The 20,462-nt window shown below is 41.8% G+C and overlaps 1 protein-coding gene across 3 annotated transcripts in view; it reads right to left on the bottom strand.

Moving 5' to 3' along the window:
* The window catches only part of NCALD (neurocalcin delta), a 476,133-nt gene that overhangs the window by 194,734 nt on the left and 260,937 nt on the right, over positions 1–20,462 (bottom strand). Inside the window, exons 5-6 of one of the 3 annotated variants that reach the window (XR_001882851.1) lie at positions 2,072–2,170; positions 803–890 (exon numbers count right to left, since the gene is read on the bottom strand). The exons of the other annotated variants lie outside the window; for them this stretch is intronic. The gene's annotated coding sequence lies outside the window, so the exon portion shown is untranslated. The remainder of the gene's footprint in view (positions 1–802; positions 891–2,071; positions 2,171–20,462) is intronic. 3 annotated transcript variants of the gene reach the window in all.

The following is a 20,462-nucleotide window of genomic DNA, read 5'->3' as shown; positions in this document are numbered from 1 at the left end:
TACAAGGCTACCTGGGAAAGAAAAGGATCTGCAAATCTATAGGCTGTTGGGGGCTCTTGGATGTTTTCACAAAATAAAACAAAAACAATCACAAAACCCTGCAAAAGTTACTATATCTTGAGCCATAATAAGGTTGAAGATAAAAGAACATTTGTAAAGACTTGGAACAACTTTTACCTAAGTTGCATGTTTACTTTCTCATGATGCATCCTTTCATCACATCATTTTCAATGACAGTGTGTATGAAACAGAGGTTAGAAGATAAGCTCTTCTGATTTTTTTAAAGTTAGGTCTTTGGAAGGAAGACAAATCTATAAACATAAAACATAGCACCTTTAATGAAAGCAGCAGTAACAATAATCAGTCCAGTTCCAAGGTTAGAAAGTCATTTAATGAGGAGACCCAGATCAACAGTTGTCCAGTTGGATCCAGCAGGGTGTTACTAGGGTTTACTCAAGAAAGGAAAAGTTTCGTGGCCAAATGCATTTGAGAAAATATTGGACTAAATGTTCTGCGTTTTCTATTTTGTTTTGTTTTACTTCAAGGCAATTGAAAGCCTTATCAATCTTTCAACATGTTTAGTAAATCTCAAGGCAGAGATAAAATATAAAGCATTTCCCAATTTTATTTGATCACAAAAACCTGTTATTCCTGGAGAATCTTATGAGATTAGATTCTTTAGCTTATATTTTGGGAAATGCTGAACTAGATTATAAGACAAATCTATAAATTTCCATAAGGAAGAAAGAGAGTGAGGGAGAAAAGAAGTGAAGAAATAACAAAATGCAAAATCTTAGCTCACCTGAAGTTGCAAGCATCTTATGAAATCACCGTTCATACAACATTTCTAGATGTAAAGAGAGAGGGAAGTGTATGGCATTCTCATTAAACTAAAAAAAAAAATACAAATAGTAAGTGTGACGAAAGCACTTAGCATTGTCACCCATAACTCTCTTGTCTACCTTAGCTCTCTTGTTTATCATATTTACTTTTGAAATTAAAAACTAAATTTAAATAAATATACTAAAAATTAAAATAAATGATGGCAATACAATGTTAGGGTTATGAATAATCAAACTCTGTCTTGGATTTGCCCCCTGAGAACTGACTGGACCCACCCATACTCCATATCTGCCTCTGCACACAGGCAGACTGCAAACACCCATTAGTATTCTCAGCAACCACTCGAGACCTCCTGGATCCTTTGGGTTAGCATTGATCACACCAGGCACCATGCTAAGTACTTAGAGTACACTATCTCATTTAATCTTTACAACAACTCCATGAAGCTGGGGTATTGATTTTATTGTATGGTACTATGGTCTCAATATGTCCTTCCGAAATTTATATTAAACCCTAATTTCCATTACAGCGATATTAAGAGATGGGGCCTTTTGAGAGGTGATTAAGTCATGACGGCTCTGCCTTCATGAATGGGACTAGTGCCCTTATAAAATAGGGTGAAGGGCACATTCTTGCCCCTTCTACCATATGAGGACAATTCACCCCTTCCACCATGTGAGGATGCAGTGAGAATGAGGAACAGGCTTTCACCTCACTGAATCTTCTGGCGTCTTGAACTTGAACTTCCCAGCCTCTATAACCACGAGCAATAATTTTCTATTATCTGTAAATCACCCAGTCTAAGGGATTTTGTTACGGCAGCCTGAATGGACTGAGATGCATGGATAAGGAAGTGTGAATTCAGCAGACAGACAGTAACTTTCTCAAGGGAGTTACATTTGCCAGTCTGGAGCTCCTTCTCTGATACACTGTACTACGTTCTTTTCACTTCCTTATTCTCCCAACTCCTTTTATGTCCATCTCTGAACTTCTGGCCTCAGTGATGCCCTTGGTCTCTCAGACCTCAGGCTGGTCTTGGCCTTTCAACCTTGCCTTTCACTATTAGATGCCGGTGTGTCTGTCCTGAAACCCAGCTCTGGCTCTGGCAAACCAGCTGACATCAATCATGTGGCTGGAACCTTCTTCAGAACAATGGAGGCCAGGGCGAGTGACTCACTTCCATTCAGTCTCTATCTTTGGGGCAGATCCACCATGAGACATAACTTACCAGAAATCCAATTACAAGGAGAAATGAGTATTGAAGACTAAGAAACGCATTTTGCAGCAGGCCCTTGCTGTACTGGGGCAGTGTCCATACATAGAGCAGCTGGAAGAGAGGTCACAAGCTCAGAAGCTTCTCTGAGGCAGGTAGGAAATTTAAGTAGATACTATGGTCTGCACTGGTGGGGACTGTGGAAATTGGACAGCAGGCGCCTCATCTAAACAGCTGATTGTTGCTCAGCTGTTGTTGCCATATTGGGAATTCGAGCCTAATGATATCTGGTATTCCTATTTTCAAAAGAAGTCAGGAAATGCAGATTTCTACATAAATTTTTCAAACTTCTGAATTGTGTATGGGCCATACAAAATACAATTGCAGGCCAGTCAACACCCTCTGATCCAGAATAACGATTTGCGAGACAAGCTGTTTGTGAGGCAGCATTACATAGTAGTTAAAAGCACACAATTTTTGAGCCAGACTGCCCATGTCCAAACCCTGGTCCCATCACTCACTAGCTTTCATTTCACTTCTCTTTGCTTCAGTTTCCTCATCTGTAAAATAAAAATAATATCGGTACCTACCTCATAGGGTTTCACGAGCATTAAATAAATTAAAACCCATAAAATGCTTTCACTACTATCAGGCATTAAGTTACATGGCAAATAAGTGTTTAAAACAAAAGTTTAAAGATAATAAACAAGAAAACAGAAAACCTGACAGGCCAGCTTTGGAACCTTCTGGATGGTAGATCTATTAACATTTCTCCCTTTGGCTGGGATGAAAAGACATTTGGGAACAAAAGATCCCATAAAAATAAATGATAAGAAGTGAAACACTTTCATTATGGCAATTTTGGTGTCAGAGCCTAAAAGACAGAGGGATCAAAATATTACAGTACTAAAATCTGATGGTCTCAGGTAGTAATGAGACTTAAGCTTATTAAAATGTATTTATTTCTGGTGTTAATAACCCTTCACAAGAACTGGGCAATTTTGAAAGAAGAAAAGAAAATGGTTCTCCCTGTGGACAAGCAGAAACAAATGACTATTTAATTTTCTAATTTGGAGTGAACTAAGTTGATCCCTAGGTTTTTGCTTGTTGGGGGGGGGGGGGGGGGCGGGCAGGACAGGGGAGTTCAGTGGAAAGCAATTGCTAGAGAGTGGGGCTTGTTCTTTGCTAACAGAAAAGGTGCAGAGTGTGGAATGAAAACTTAATAGCCTCCTCTCTTCTCAAGAGACAATTGACTTCCATCTGTTTAAACCTCCCCAGGGGACCCTGCTCCCCCTCCAATTTCCATTTACTCTCCTTTCCACCAAACCAGGGTGACATTAAGAAAACCAAATCCATTTGAAACACAAACTCTTACACATCGAAAGTCAGGGGAGAAGCCTGGTTGACCTGTAAGCCACTGCATTAGGCACAAAGATGCAAAAAGCAACTTTCAGGAACAACTGCCGCTCTGAGGACTCTATGCCAAATATAACATCTGCTTTGGCGCGAAAGCAGGCTGGAGCCCCCGAAGAGGAGGAATATAAAGTATGTTTAAAATGTGAAACCTGGCCGGGCACGGTGGCTCACGCCTGTAATCCCAGCACTCTGGGAGGCCGAGGCGGGTGGATCACGAGGTCAGGAGATCCAGACCATCCTGGCTAAAACGGTGAAACCCCGTCTCTACTAAAAGTGCAAAAAATTAGCCGGGCGTGGCGGCAGGCGCCTGTAGTCCCAGCTACTTGGGAGACTTAGGCAGGAGAATGGCATAAACCCGGGAGGCGGAGCTTACAGTGAGCCGAGATCTCACCACTGCACTCCAGCCTGGGCGACTGAGCGAGACTCCGTCTCAAAAAAAATAAAATAAAATAAAAATATAAAAAATAAAATGTGAAACCTTTAGTTCTACTTGCTCTTTACTCAGAAAGGAGAGAGTATTCCCTTGTGCCAATGAAGTCTCTCTGAGTCGTTTGCACTATTGGCAGCAGGCACTGCCGGCGGTAGTGTGCACCAGCTGCTGCCCTGGAGGTGAGTGTTGGTCCCTGCATAAGAGCAGCCGCCTTTAAACAGATCAAATGAGTCTCATGATGACAGGTGTCTCACTCTACTTTCAATCTGGTTTTAATTTGGTTACTTGCAACCTAAGACACCAAACAGCATTTTAGGGATGAATTGCATTCCTGAAGCGTAGGGGTCAGAAAGCTCCTACATTCACTTTTACTGTCCCTGCACTTTTTCTCTCCCACTAGCTGCTGCCTTTCCACTTCCCCTCATTTCCTGCATTCTTAATATTCTATTGTCAAATTTTCCTGTTCTTGACAGCAAGTCTTTCCTTTTTCTTGATGCTTTATTCCTTCTCACATAAGACCAGAAATTGATCAATAGCTCATTTAAGTTCCAAACTGTATTTTACTGCTGAATAAACATATAGTTTTCCTAGACTCCCATGAAAAAAAAAAAGGGACTTATGCTTAAATTCAGGGCTAGCATACCGATTATCCTAAAGTATAACAACATATTTTGATATAACATCATATAGCTTTAAAAAATTTTTCATAAAGTAACAGAGTAAGATTGGGCATCTGAATCACATGTTTAGGAACTTGCAACATTCATTCATCTTACACGATAAACCTCAACGAGTACCTACAGGTAGCATGCACTATTAGGTACCGGGGATACTGAGATCAATAATGCCATTGTGTTGGTCCAACTGGGGAAGACTGGCATGCCCACACAAACATAGCAGCGAGGGCAGGGTTGGGTTAGAAGTGAGCACAGTGCTTGGACACATGGGTGAGAGCCTCCTGATGAGGTTGCTGGGGAGGAAGAGGAATGGAGGGAAGAAGAAGAGGAGTCAGAAAAGACACAGGGAAACAAACATGAAGAATGAACAAGTGTCAGGTAGTCAGACGGGACCAGTATCCCTAACAGAAAGAAGAGTAGTTGCAAGTAATGGAGAGGGAGCACACCCTCTTCTCTTCCAGACACTTAGGAGAATAATACCCCATCCCCCTTGCTTTTGGATAGGACTATATGACTAGCTCTAGCCAATGAGTTGTGAGCAGAAGTGATATTTGTCACTTCCAGGCCAGAGCACTTGATTGCTGATGTGAGATCCCTCAGTCTTACATTCTCCTGGAAGTGAATCATCATAGGATGAGAGGCAGCCTAAAATGTTGAGTGTACATCTAAATGAGCAACTCCAGAGAGTCATTTGTACCCACAGAGGATTTCACGTGAGTGAGAAATGAACTTTAGTTTCAATAAACCACTGAGATTTGGGGGGCTGTTTGTTAGAGCAGCATAATATAGTCAATCCTGATAGAAATGGCTACATTTAAAGACACAGATATACTCAAGAAATTGAATCTCAAGTTTAGAGGGGATGATAATAAGAATTTGCAATGATCATCGCACATCTTGATAGAGATGCATCAGGGCCTCAGATGGAAGGTAGAGTATAAGTACATAGGTGGAAAATGACATTATGGGTGTAGAGAAAACATGAAACATAAGAAATAAATCAGAGGGAATAGGGATGATCCCCAGAACCAACAATGAGGGGCCAGAAAGACAGAAATAAAAGACAGTGGTATCTTAGAAGCTCAATCTCTTAACATATCTACTGTATTATTGATGTCATGTTATTTGTTTCTAATTATAAAGTCTTAGTAATCATTTTCCCTTCCTTTATTTGAAGTCCAGAGATGATCAAATAGAGGTATCTTAATGAACACTCATACTTCTTGCTGTGACACCCTCAGAGTTTAACCTCAGGCTGTCAGTGGGTTTCAGACTCACCTCTGCAGGACACCAGGGGTTCCCTGGAGCCAGCTGGAAGAGGAAAAGATGAAGAATGGGATCTAAGCCCCAACCCTGGATCAACTACAGCAGCTCTGATCTTGCATGTTTCTTGTTTTGTTTGTTTTTGTTTGGTTTGGTTTGGTTTGGTTTGGTCCTTTTTAAGACAGGGTCTTGCTCTGTCACCCAGGCTGGAATGCAATGGCATAATCTTGACTCACTGCAACCTCTACCTTCCAAGCTCACACAATTCTCCCACTTCAGCCCCCAGAGTGGCTTGGACCACACGCGCATGCCACCATGCCTGGATAACTTTTATGTTTTTCATTGAGATGAGGTTTCTCTATGTTGTCCAGGCTGGCCTTGAATTCCTGACCTCAAGCCATCTGCCGATCTTAGCCTCTCAAAGTGCAAAGACTCCTTTACTGTCATTTTTCACATGTCCGAGCCACCACGCCCAGCCTGATCTTACATGTTTCTACATGGGCTTATGTGTAAGATTCTATTTGAAGAAATGGTGCTGCTATTAAGAAAAAAAAAAAAAGATAACTGCTAGTCTAAGTGAATTAAAATATCAGCACTTATTTACATAAATATGAAAACTTATGGTATACTTAATCAGTCAATAAAATATCTTCTGTGGTAGAAAATCCCCCTGCTTAGCAAGGTATAAAGGAGTCTCTGGAATTCAGGCTCATCCTACTTACCCAGCCCCATAGCTTGCTGTTCTCCACAAAGCCAGACCCAATCGCCAAATGCATCATAGCCATTCACAGTGCCACATCACGACACATACAGGTTGCTTATGATGTCCTGACTCCGTCCACTCCTCGCAAATTGCTGCCTCTCCATTAGGAGCCATTCAGATGCCCACCTTCGAGAGAGCCTTATCTACTTTGACTCTCTCCCCACTCCTCAGGGAAACTATTCCTTCCAGTGTGCGTACACTCACAGCACCTCACTAATACCTCTGGTATATTATATATGTGACTCTCTTCCCCACCATGCTGTGAGCTCTTTTACCTCTAATCAATCCCAAGTGTCCACTGAGTAAATAAATGAAGATAATTCCAAAATTGCTTGTGAACTAAGCATTGCTACCATAAGGCTGTATCATAGCAACATAGTGAATAAATAATAGAATGTTAAGATTTGCTTCAAATTTTAACTTTTTCTGAGTGTATAACACTGTCCATCTTCCTCCTCTAACTCTGTCTCCTTTCAGATTCATAGTTCTTTTGATTGAGATAGTTTCAATAAGACCTGTTTGGGAGCACAATTTCTCAGTTTCTCTTTGGCATGAATTTCCAACATGATTCCCATCCCAAACACAGTCTAACACTGACACAGCCAAGAAGACACAGATGCACATATCTACTCACTCAAAGGCATTCTGACTTCTCTCTGCCACAGAACTCTGACTTTTTACTGAGTTTAGTCTTCAAGTATAAAGCCCAAAGAAATAATATAATAGGGGCTTCAGATTTCTTTGCTAATCCGATTGATCTTGCTAGCACACCTCCAGACAGCACCTTCTATTTGCTCTGCTATCTCCAGAGGAAAAGAAGGCAGAGATTTGCTTGCAGAAGAGGACAGCAAGTCAAAGTGTGGTGACTGTTGAAGCAGGGGGAGATGTCAAGTCAATGGAAGTAAAAGAGGGAGAACAAGATAGAGTTCTTTTTTCTGTCAGCATCAATAATGAATTCAGCTTGGGAGAGTTTTGGGGGAAATTGTAAGTTAATTAAATTAAAACAATTAATAAGGTGGCCAACCTGTTTTGGTTAGCCCAAGACTTTCTTGGATTTAGCACTGAGTATTCCACATCCCAGAAAACCCATTAGCCCCAGGCAAACCAGTTCGCCATAGCAATGCGATATAAAATATTTCCTGACAAATTAGCAAAGATACAAATATATACTTATAATACCTAGTGTTAGCAAGGATGCGGAGTAATGAGCACTGACATTGTCAATGGGATAGACACTGACTCAGTGTTTTTGGAGAGCGATTTGGTTAAAACAACAAAACCCTTACTAACATATATACAAACTTCATGTTAAAAATGGCAAATTAAATACACCCATTGGTATCGTTTCCCAGTCAAAACTCTAATAAAACGACAGTAAAAGAATGTAAAAATGTAAATACACACATAAAAGAGGATGAAGAAGAGACAACATCAGAAGAGAGACATCAACAAATTTTCAGAAAATGGAAAGCAGTTTCACACGTGGTTGGATTTACAGAGTGGAATAAAACTGAAATTAACCATCTGCAGTGATTGAAGTCAATGATTTGCCCTTCGAAAGCCAGAAAAAGCTCAGGAATGACAGGCACCAGATACCTCTGAAAATAAAGGTGAGAGGTGGAACTGAAAATAAGAAGGGTGATAAAAAGGTAGTTAGAAAGCATTTTTGTTCCAACGCACTCTTCTCTACCCCATAGTTAGGCAACTTCCTCCCCTATCCCAAACTGATACTGGAGGTTTACTTACAAGAGACTGAACCAGAGAGGTTCTGAACGAAAGGCACAGCAGGAAGTGGGAGTAAGACCAGAGACTGGAAATGGGATTCACAGTTCCCATCCTGTACTCAGCATCTAGAATGTCAGCAGTCTGGCAAAATATTGGAGGATTTCTCTTAGAAGAAATAGAATAGCCCTAGGGAAAAGTCTACAGCACAGATATTTATGGGTTCCTCAACAAAATGAACAAGTGTCTGGATGATAGCCCCAATGAGAATCCCAAGGAGCTCCATTCCTGCACACAGAGCTTCCCATGAACTTGTTAGTGTTGTGCACTTAATTATGAATGGAAAACAGAATGACCAGATATTTGAGAAAGATATGCAACAAAACAAGAGGAGAAATGAACTTGGAAGAAACAAAAAAATGTCAGAGGCAGAAAAAATTTAACAATTGTGATGGTTAATCTTGATTGGATTGAAGGATGCAAAGTATCATTTCTGGGTATGTCTGTGAGGCTGTTGCCAAAGGAGATCAACATTTGAGTCAGTGGACTGGGAGAGGCAGACCCACCCTCAATCTGGGTGGGCACCATCTAATCCAGATTAACATTTGAGTCAGTGGACTGGGAGAGGCAGACCTACCCTCAATCTGGGTGGGCACCATCTAATCCACTGCCAGCGTGGCTAGAATAAAGCAGTCAGAAGTTGGAAGGACTAGGCTTGCTGAGTCTTCTGGCCTCCATCTTTCTCCCGTGCTGGATGCTTCCTGCCTTTGAACATCAGACTTCTAGTTGTTCAGCTTTTGGACTCTTGGACTTACACCAGTGATTTGCCAGGGGCTCTTGGGCCTTTAGCCACAGACTGAAGATTGCGCTGTCGGCTTTCTTACTTTTCAGGTTTTGGGACTCAGATTGGCTTCCTTGCTCCTCAGCTTGCAGATGGCCTATTGTGGGACTTCACTTTGTGATCATGTGAGTCAATTCTCCCAATAAACTCCCTTTCATACACACATATATCCTTTTAGTTCTGTCCTTCTAGAGAACCCTGACTAATACGATGATAATTAATAGCCTCAGAAAGGCATAAGATACTATATCCATGACCAAGAATAGGAGGCTAGATAAAGACCCCTTAGCAAATTAACAAAGAGATTCTAGAAGCTAAATGTATGATAGCAGAGATTTTTTACGTTTAATAAACAATTTTGGAGACACAATTTAAGAAATCTTCCTACACATAGTATAAAAAGAAAGAAAAGAAGTGTGAGGAAGAAGAACAGAGAGAAAGGATAGGAAGAGTAGTGCATTAAACCAAGATGTCCTCGTTCTATTATGAACAATAGAAATTCTGGAAAGTGGCCGGGCGCGGTGGCTCAAGCCTGCAATCCCAGCACTTCGGGAGGCCGAGACGGGCGGATCATGAGGTCAGGAGATCAGATCAAGACCATCCTGGCTAACACGGTGAAACCCCGTCTCTACTAAAAAAAATACAAAAAACTAGCCGGGCGAGGTGGTGGGCGCCTGTAGTCCCAGCTACTCGGGAGGCTGAGGCAGGAGAATGGTGTAAACCCGGGAGGCGGAGCTTGCAGTGAGCTGAGATCTGGTCACGGCACTCCAGCCTGGGCGACAGAGCGAGACTCCGTCTCAAAAATAAAAGAAATTCTGGAAGGGAAACTATCAGCATGTTCCCAAAATGGTAATATAAGAACATTTCCCAAAACAAAGGGCATGAGCTTCCAGACTAAATGTGCCCATGTGCCCAAAGGCCTGGCACAATAAATTTTTAAAAGACCCCAATAGGGCATATCATTGTGAAACTTTTAGAATGTCAGAGATAAAGAGTAGACTCAAAAGTTTCTAGAGATACATGACAGGTTATTATTTTTTAAAGGCTTAGAAATCAGAATTGCATTTTTGAAACTTTTCAAAAGCAGCACTGTACTTAAGAAGACCATGGATCATTGTCTTCAAAATGTTAAGAGGAAATGATTTCCAGTGAAGAATTGTATTCCAAGTTAATATTGAAATCAAGAACTGGACCATGATAAATATCTTTTCATACATGCAAGTATTAAAACTTACCTCCAATGCATGCTTTCTTAAGCTACTGCCTCAGGAAACTACTGGAGGTTAAGTTCTATAAAAACAAGGATTAAAACTTGGAAAGACAAGGACCTGAAGGCCATGGAGGACACCCAACACAAGAAACAGGGGAATCCTCCCAAGGTGATGATGAAGTGGATTCTCAGAACAAAAGTATGTCGCAGGTTTAGAGAATAATCACTCCTGATTGACACAGGAGAGCAGAGAGTTCCATAAAGACAGCTCCAAGAAACACACAAACAAGAAACCACTAAAGCACCAGAAATGTTGACCCTTACTGAGAAAATTGTTCTGCTCGCTTGGAGCTGTAGCCATTGGCAATTAAATCCAGGAGAATAAAAACGTTGTACAAGAAAGGAAATGCAATCACCACATGTATCCATGTGGCTCATATGTTAGCTATAATGAGTCAACCATAATGACATAAACAGTGAATACTGTTTTAACCCATAATTGTGATAGTATTATATTGGGAAGATGGGAGTAAGAGAAGGTGTGCACTGGAGAATTGAGGGAGAGCTGGGGAATGAGGGAATGAGAGGAGCTAAATCATCATCTTCCATTATAAGGAGATTGTGTCAAAATTGAAAAATCAAGAAACAGCAGTATATGCAGATTATTTAGAAATATGGAAGCAGTTGTGAGCTATAATTGCTTGTACTGACCTCTGAAAGCTGAATGTTAAATTTTTAGAAATTTTATAAGCTGGTTGTTAAACACAGTCATTATTTAGAATTAAATTATATAAGCTTATGGTTAGATAAATTATATTTAAAAGCCAAGGTAATACATTTAAAAACTCATCACTCCTCTAGAATTGGAAAAGCAAGGAAAGGATTCTCCCCTAGAGTCTCCAGAGGGAACCAGCCCTGTCTACACACTGATTTCAGCTCAGCATGTCTGTTTAGACTTCTGACCCCCAGAAGTGTAAGATAGTAAATCTGTGTTACTTTAAGTCATTAAGTTTGTAGTAATTTGTCATACTAGCAAAAGAAAACTAATACGGGCAACTTTGTTCCTCTTGATTTGGGTTGTCGGTGGGGCTGAAGGGGAGGAAACTGAGAGAGCCCTGACCCAGGGGAAGTTGACTGTGGAGCTCACTAAATTCCTGCCATCCTCCGAGTCAGTGGGGTTTCTCAGCTTACACTGGGAGAGACCGCTGTGGCTCTAGCCATCAGACCACACTATATACAGAACTGCTAAAAACATGGGTGGAACGCACAGGTAGGAGGAGCCGTGGGAACAAAGACCTCATGAAAAACCTGGAAGACATAGTCTGAGCAAACCAAAGTAAATATTTTAAGCCCATATGCGTGATGTTAAAAAAAAAAGCAAAACCAAAACAGCTCACCAAAGTATACAAGTGCCCTACCTCAAGAAAAGTAAACATGAAAATTGCAGTCTAAAAGAACAAATACATCCAATGGTAACGAATCATTAGACAACTCTTGTGTTGAGCACCTGCTATAATGTTTCTATTGTGTTCTCCCATATGTTGTTGCATTTCTCGTACATATGATCCCATCTCAGAATTTGTAAGATAGGAAGGCAGATGAGAAAATTAATGTTCACCAAAAGTAGGTGCCTTGTCGACACAAGTTAGCTGTTAAGGCTGCATGTGTTCCCAGGTCTCGACTTCATGTCCAGGTACTATTTACCTTTTCACTGCACAGTGCTGCAGTAAATAGAAGCTACATTTCCTTGCCCTCAGGGAGTTTGTAATCATTTATATCACAATTATATAACTGTCATTTAAAATAATAATTCCACAAATCTGCAAAAGGATTCATCACCCGGCTGCCCTTAAGTAGCAAACAAAACTGTTGCATTCCATGATACCACCAAGTATTCATGTACAGGTTTTAAACTATCAGGTCTGACAAAGAATTAGAAGTTACTGTGCCTTAAAATCAATCCAAAATAAACGATTGACTTTCACAGATATTACAATATAAGTTAATGAATAAATGAATAAAATTATAAACATTTGTTTTAGTTGCAGTTTTTCAGGAACACTGTTTTTATGTAAAGTAAATCTACACAATAATTAATAAACTACTTACAGCAATTGTGATATTTTCCAGGACTTACAGGATTTCCCTTAATCAAGTTTGAGGCTACAGGCACAATTTTTTTTTAGGAACTGGTTCCAAATGAATGGTGTCTTAATTACGATCCATGAAGCCTCCTTAGTATTAATCTTTCAAAGTCTTGTACAAAAGTTAGAAAATGTTTAGCATGTGCTTCATTTTGCTATGCTTTTTTCTAAAAGCAAACTATTCAAATTACAAGCAAATAGTAACTAGTGATTAATATCTAATAGCACAATAAAGGAGGTACTCAATTTTAACTAAAATTTTCAAAAATGACAAATATCCAAGTACAGCTGTGTACATTTCTCACTGACTTTGATTGCTGCCATTTGTCATTTAATCTCATGCTAGTTTTCTCTAACAGGGACAAATAGAAAATCCCTCCCTCATTTGGGGAAGAGTCAAAGTTAGGTCACATGCCCTGTCCTTGGCTCCCTGGGATAAGTGCTATGTGACTAAAGAAAAATTTTTCCAGCTTTCTCTGACAGCTCACTCCCTTTTAAAAAGGCATTATTGGAGGCCGGGCGCGGTGGCTCAAGCCTGTAATCCCAGCACTTTGGGAGGCCGAGATGGGTGGATCACGAGGTCAGGAGATCGAGACCATCCTGGCTAACCCGGTGAAACCCCGTCTCTACTAAAAAATACAAAAAAACTAGCCAGGCGAGGTGGCAGGCGCCTGTAGTCCTAGCTACTCGGGAGGCTGAGGCAGGAGAATGGCGTAAACCCGGGAGGCGGAGCTTGTAGTGAGCTGAGATCCGGCCATTGCACTCCAGCCTGGGCGACAGAGCGAGACTCCGTCTCAAAAAAAAAAAAAATAAATAAATAAATAAATAAAAAGGCATTATTAATAACACACATTTGTTAGCACTTACTAAGCACTTACTGTCTCCCAAGTACTCTGCTACAAACTTTTACATATTATTTCATTTAATCTTCACAACAACCCAAATGAATCAGGAGTTTCTGTCATCTTCAGACGTGAAGGCCCAGGAAGAAAACTCAAGTGTGTAAGTCCTCACAGCTACTGAACGATGGTTCTGAAATCAAATTCAAGCAAGCTGACCCCTGTTTCTCCACACTGTGTGCTCACTTCCTCAGAACTCCCACCCAGCTCCCAAACCCCCTCCTCACTCCATCACCTTCTCATTCCCTTTCATCCGGGAATCATTCTCACGGCGCGAGGGGTGGTATGGAGGAAGATCGGAGCCTATCTCATCTGTGACTATTTTCTTATCAATCTTGGGCTTTTTCTTTGACCAACTAGATTTACCCACTCAATCCAGATATTGGTTCTGTAACTGTAGGGATGAGGTTTCTTTCCATTTGCCAACTTGGCCTCTGCCAAAGTCCTGCTTTCAATTTTTAAAAAAGACTGTATCACCTCTATCCCTTCCCCTTTCTTTTTGAAATGTTTTAAACCATGTTTCTCACTTTTCTTTTTTTTTAACCCAGGCTTCCTCTATCATCATCTGCCTTCTCCCACCAGCCAGGGGGATTTAGGCTGGCATTCCATTCTGTGGTTGGAATAATAATGTGGTTAAAACAATAGGGGATTGGAAATTCAGAGATGCTTCCATGGGAGGGCAGGTCTCCATTCCTGTGTTGAACGAAATTCACTTCCTTATCATTCCACATATTAATATCATATCAGGTAACCATTAAATGCCTTGAAAAACACAAAAGCACGTTGAGAGGCTAGAATCTATGGGTGAGAGTGGGGAGGACTATTTCAGACAGAGGGGTAGAGGAAGGGCTCTCTGAGGCAGTGACATTTGACAAAGATCTGGATGAAATGCGGGAGTGAGTCGTGTGACCATTGGGGGAACACTTACTTGGCAAGAAACGGCAAACCAGGGTTGTGGTTTAAGCACTTAGGGAGGGGAGCTTTCAAAAAATGCTGATGCCGGCTTTGCATCCCTGAGCAATGAACTGATAATTCCACGGGGATGGGCCCCGGGCATTAATGTTTTTTTAAATCTCCCCACGTGATTCTAACATGCAACAGAAGAGAGAACTAAACTACATTAACCAACAATCAGAACAGCACCTTGTAATCAGATAGTATTATATACTTTCCAAAGCATTTACATGTCCTGTACATAATTTCAATTAAGCTCAATCAATCTATAAGACACTTAAAGCAAATCTACTTACTGCCATATGGTGGCTTAGAGAACATAAAACATTCCACTTCAAGTCACCTGTGGAGTGGTGAGTTCCAGTTTCCTTCCAAGAGGCTAAGTGTGTGCAAATGTGTCTACTCGACACACAAGGATATCAACAACCAACAACAAAACATGACCATGACCTACAAAAGCCACAGTGCATGTGAGGGTGATGGAATGCCAGTGCTGATGAGGGCTAGTGGGATTAATTATGGATGCCTCCATGGAAAAGTAGACTCTTAAATGCTGACAGAGTAAAGGAGAAAGATCTGGAGAGAGAGAGGTGAGACAGGCGTTTTAAGGTAACAACAAACAACATCTTCATAAAGACTTGGCAAGAAAAGCCATATTTTATATGATCTGATAGGATTGTTCCAATTTTCTTTCTTTCTTTCTTTTTTCTTTTTTTCTTTTTTTTTTGAGACAGAGTTTCCCTCTTCTTGCCCAGGCTGGAGTGCAATGGCACGATCTTGGCTCACTGCAACCTCTGCCTCCCGGGTTAAAGTGTTTCTCCCGTCTCAGTCTCCTGAATAACTGGAATTACAGGTGCCCACGACTACACCCGACTAGTTTTTGGTATTTTTAGTAGAGACGGGGTTTCACCATGTTGACTAGGCTGGTCTCGAACTCCTGACTTCAGGTGATCTGCCCACCTCAGCCTCCCAAAGTGCTGGGATTACAGATGTGAGCCACTGCGCCCAGCCGGATTGTTCCAATTTTCTAGAAGGACTAAAGAGTACTTGTAATCTTTATCTATCTTAAATGAAGGACTCAATATAGATTTGTTAATGAATTTATAACAGACTGGTTAGAATGGTATTTTTATTATAATAAGTGCTTTCATCAGCAGATGGGACAGTTCAAGGACTCAACAAGAAGTAAGGGGGTTCTAGTTTCTCCCTGATCATGGACAGATATGCACACAAGAGCATCTAAGATTATGTGTATAAATATTCTACATCCAGAATAAGAGAGATTTTGAATGGTGAAAACTCATATGTTTCTAATTTCATTGTAGCCAAAGACATATTTATCATTATTCAATTTTATACCAAAGAACCAATCAAATAAAATGATTTGAATTCCCTTTCCTGTTGTGTTTGTTGGAGATTGAGGCAGAGAAGTCAAATGTTTTCCCTGAGTTTGTGTTTAGGAGGACTCCCGGAGGGCTATTCCTAGCCTCTCTTCTCCCTGCCTCACTGTCCTAGGGGAGAAGCAATGTTTTCTCTAATCAGTCCTTTGGGGATAGAAACTAGGAATGTGGAGCCTCAGCCCTTCCTCACTCAGTGTATCTCTTTGAGGTGTTAACTGCCTGCAGGAAGCATGAACTCTTACACGGTCCCAGCCTGTGCTTTAGGGAGGCAGGGTTTATATTGTGGGGAAAACGGCTGGGATTTCCTTTCTCCTCTCTCTCTCTCTTTCTGGGTGGCTGCAGTGATAGTGTTTGTGCATGTGACATTTCTTCCATTAAGTGTGAATTCACAGGTCAAGCTCTCCAGTATGGTAGGTTTACTGGATCCTGGTGTAACTGAAATTAAGATTTTCTCTACCTAACCTCCTTTACTCAGTGTATTGTATTTGTGCTATGGTATTTGACAATAATAAATACTTGGTTTGGGGAATAGCCTTGTGCCTAAGATAATTTTTTTAGGAGCCACAGACTGTCTTATTTTTAATTTCAAGTGGATGAGGCTATTTCTATAATACTCTTAGGTCAATTATCAACACTTCAGATGTATTAAAAAGTGATCCACTTGGGTGATCTTGTGTCTAACTCTACTTCTGAGTGCTTCAGTACTTGAGAGAACTACATCCATTCTTGGAAGATAGCCAGGCTAGGGCTATTGAAGGAGCCTCAGCTGTACCCAGGCACCAGAGTGTCCATCAGTCTAGCTGAGTCTACTCATATCAAAGTCTCCATTAATTTCCATGTTGCTAAAACCAAAGGTCAATTCTCAGCCTTCACTTTTCACCTCCCAGCATCATTTGACACAGCTATTCAGTGTCTTCTCCACGAAATGATTTCTTCTTCCTACCTTCCCAAATGCTTGTTCTCATTTTCCTTTGCTGGTTCCCCCTCATCCTCCTGATCTCTACGTTGGAGTCACCCAGGGCTTAGGTCTAGAAACTCTTCTTTTTTCTGTCCACACATACTTTCCAGGTGATCTCATCCAGTCCTATGGCTTTAGATAAAATCTACATGCTGACAATCACCAGTTTGGCTCCTCTCCCCTGAACTCCAGATCCACACCTTCAAATACGTACTCATCTACATTGCATGTCTAATTGATGTTTAGGACTTAACATGTCCCCAGATTGCCCCTTGATCTTTCCTTCAAATTCTGTTTCCTTCCCTGTCATTCCCATTCTCGTAATGGCAATTCCATTCTGGTTGTTTAAACCAAAACCATGGTGTCATTCATGACTTCTCTTTTCCTAACACCCCAGCCAGATACATGAGAAAATCCTGTTATATGAACTATCAAAACAGATCCAGAATCTGACCTCTTCTCATTGCCACCATTTCCACCACCAAATTTTAACACTAACAGCCATTCCCAGGGGTATTACAATGGCCTCCTAACTGGTGTCCCTAGTTCTGTCCTTACTCTCTTCAGCTTCTTCAGAATGCAGCAGCCAGAGAGGTCTGACTTAAACTTAAACAAGTCAGAGCATGTCACTTCTCTGCTCAACATCTTCCAAGCACTCCCATCCTACTCAGAGTAAATGCCAGAGTTCTTATCTTTAAAGAACCCTCCACGCTCTGGCTCCATTTTCTGCTCTGACCACCACCCTCTACTATCCCCCATCTCTGTTCTCTCTGCTCCAGCCACTTCAGCCTTCTACTGTTCCTCAAGTACACCAGGCCACATCCAACACAGGCCTTTGTACTTGGCACTCCCTCATCCTTGCATGGACTCCCACCAAGTATCTGCCAGGTTACCTCCCTGGTTTCCTGCAGGCTTTTTCTCAAAAGTCACCTTCTCAATGGAACAATCATTGGCCATTCTATCTAAAATTTCAAACTGCCCCTACCTTCAATTTTCCTATTTTTTTTCTCCTTAGCAATCATCACTACCTAAAATACTACATGTTTTACTTGCTTATGTTGTTCCCTATCTAAATAACAACTCCGTAAGGACATGGTTGCCTCTTATTCACCGCTTTCCCCCCAGGACCTAGCACTGTGCGTGGCGCCCAGTAGAAGCTCCATAAAGAATTGTCAAATGATTTAATGACGATGAAGCAACTTCTTAGAAATTTCTGAAGTAATTTTGAACTTTACCTTTGTGATTGGAACTTTGATTCCTTTGGATTTTTAATTCCACAGAAGAGCTTTCAATTTTGGACTTTAATTTCTTTGGACTTTAACTTTGGAATTTTCACTGGCAAGGGTATTTAATTTGTAGTCCTTATTTTTTGTCTGTGAAATTTATCATGGAAAAGGGTTTATATAAATTGAAATCATTGCCATATCATGGACATTTTATTAATATTTATCGTAAAGTTGTCATGTTATCTCCCTGCTGAATCTCTGATGAGCCTACTGAACAATGTGACATAATTAGGGATGAATTTTTCAGCTTTAGGTAATTTAATTAATGCACCATCTCTAATGTGACATTGAAGTTCATTGTTCACTCATTCAATAAAATGTCATCTATGCCTAGGTATGCTGTGCTCATTCATTTGAACCAGGGGTCAGTTGCAAATTGAATGGCTGAGGGCCATATCTGGTCCCCTCAACCCTTTTTTCTGGCTTGCACATTGTTTAAAACAAAATGAAAATAGATTTTTAGTTTTGCTAAGATGTAGCAACACTGGGCCCCTTCCCTGGTGCTGTATGTCTACTGACTCCTTTAGAAGGGACTGACAGTCTCCATTTGACTGCAGTCTACCTCCAGGCATTCAATCATGCTGTTTGCCTGGCTGTTGGAGGAACACTGCTTGTAGATGTCAGCATCTGGCCCCTGCTTGGGCCTCTAGCCTTAGAGAGCCCCACTCTCGCCATTTTTTGTCTGTGCTCCTCCTCATGTGTCAAGGAGTCTGAGAGCTCTGTGCCCACACTGAGCTTGCACTGACATTCTCCTAAACCCTGACAGCGCTCCAGGTACCAGGGATCCTGGAATTTCCTGTTCAATTGGTCTGAGCCGAAGAAGGAGAATAGGATCTGGAGGCAAGAAACCTAAGGCTGATTCATCCTGACTTCCTAGAACTAAATCAAAAGGAAAACCCCAACTTTTCACACCTAAGTAACAAAAGGATCAAAGGCTACTCCCTTTGCAAATCAGATGTTTGCATAGGAGCATAATTTTGTGACTTCCTTTCAGCCTCTGATTGGTTGCAGAAAGCAACTCCTTGACACATGAGGAGGAGCACAGACAAAAAAAAGGATTTCTGCAACCAATCAGACAGGCCACTACTTCATTTGCATGGGGTGTATGCCAAGTGCCTGATGGAAAACCTCTAGAGGGTATTTGGATCCTAGAAGATCCTGTAACCAGGGTCCTTAAGCCAATGCTCGGCCTGCTCCCACTCTGTGGAGTACACTTTGATTTTCAATAAATCTCTGCTTTCATTGCTTCATTCTTTCCTTGCTTTGCTGTGTATTTTGTCTAATTCTTTGTTCAAAATGCCAAGAACCTGGACAAATTGCAGTCAAGACCCTCTACTGGTAACAGAGCCACTCCTAGGATCTGTGTGAGCCCTTGCCTGGGGAGGTCCTCCCAAGGGCAGACAAAACAGTTCTAGTGTAGGGGGCACTGATGGTAAAGGATGGAGCTGGAACAATGTGGGCCTGGAGAGTTCACACATGTGGTAGGCCTCCCAAAGACATCCACATCCTAGTTCCCAGGGCCTATGAATATGTTACCTCCTATGGTAAGGAGACTTTACAAATGTGATTAAGTTAGGGATCTCAGGAAGGGAAGTTTATCCTGGATGATCTGGACAGGCCCAATGGAATCACAAGAATCCTTACGACAGAGGGAGGAGAATCAGAGTCAGTAGTAGATGTGGTGATGGAAGTAAGAGGTTGGAGTGATGAGATAAAGGGGCTCTGGCTAAGTAGGGAATGTGGGCAGCCTGTAGAGGAGGGAAAAGGCAAGGGAAGACATTCTCCCCATAGGGCATCCAGAAGGAATGCAGCCCTCCTGGGACCTTGATTTTAGACTCTGATCTTCAGAAACACAAGATAAAAAATTGCCATGGGGGGGGCGGAACAAGATGGCCAAATAGGAACAGCTCCAGTCTCCAACTCCCCGCACGAGAGACACAGAAGACCGGTGATTTCTGCATTTTCAACTGAGGTACTGGGGTCATCTCACTGGGGAGTGCTGGACAATCGGTGCTGGTCAGCTGCTGCAGCCCGACCAGCAAGAGCTGAAGCAGGGCGAGGCATCGCCTCACCTGGGAAGCGCAAGGGGGAAGGGAATCTCTTTTCCTAGCCAGGGGAACTGAGACACACAACACATGGAAAATCGGGTAACTCCCACCCCAATACTGCGCTTTAAGCAAACGGGCACACCAGGAGATTATACCCACACCTGGCCGGGAGGGTCCCACGGCCACGGAGCCTCCCTCATTGCTAGCACAGCAGTCTGCGATCTAACCGCAAGGCAGCAGCGAGGCTGGGGGAGGGGCGCCCGCCATTGCTGAGGCTTAAGTAGGTAAACAAAGCCGCTGGGAAGCTCGAACTGGGTGGAGCTCACAGCAGCTCAAGGAAACCTGCCTGTCTCTGTAGAATCCACCTCTGGGGACAGGGCAGAGCTAAAAANAAC

Source organism: Rhinopithecus bieti, unplaced genomic scaffold (assembly GCF_001698545.2).
Source record: "Rhinopithecus bieti isolate Rb0 unplaced genomic scaffold, ASM169854v2 scaffold_47952, whole genome shotgun sequence".
In the NCBI taxonomy this organism is placed as follows: domain Eukaryota; kingdom Metazoa; phylum Chordata; class Mammalia; order Primates; family Cercopithecidae; genus Rhinopithecus; species Rhinopithecus bieti.
This window is presented reverse-complemented; position numbering and strand designations above follow the sequence as displayed.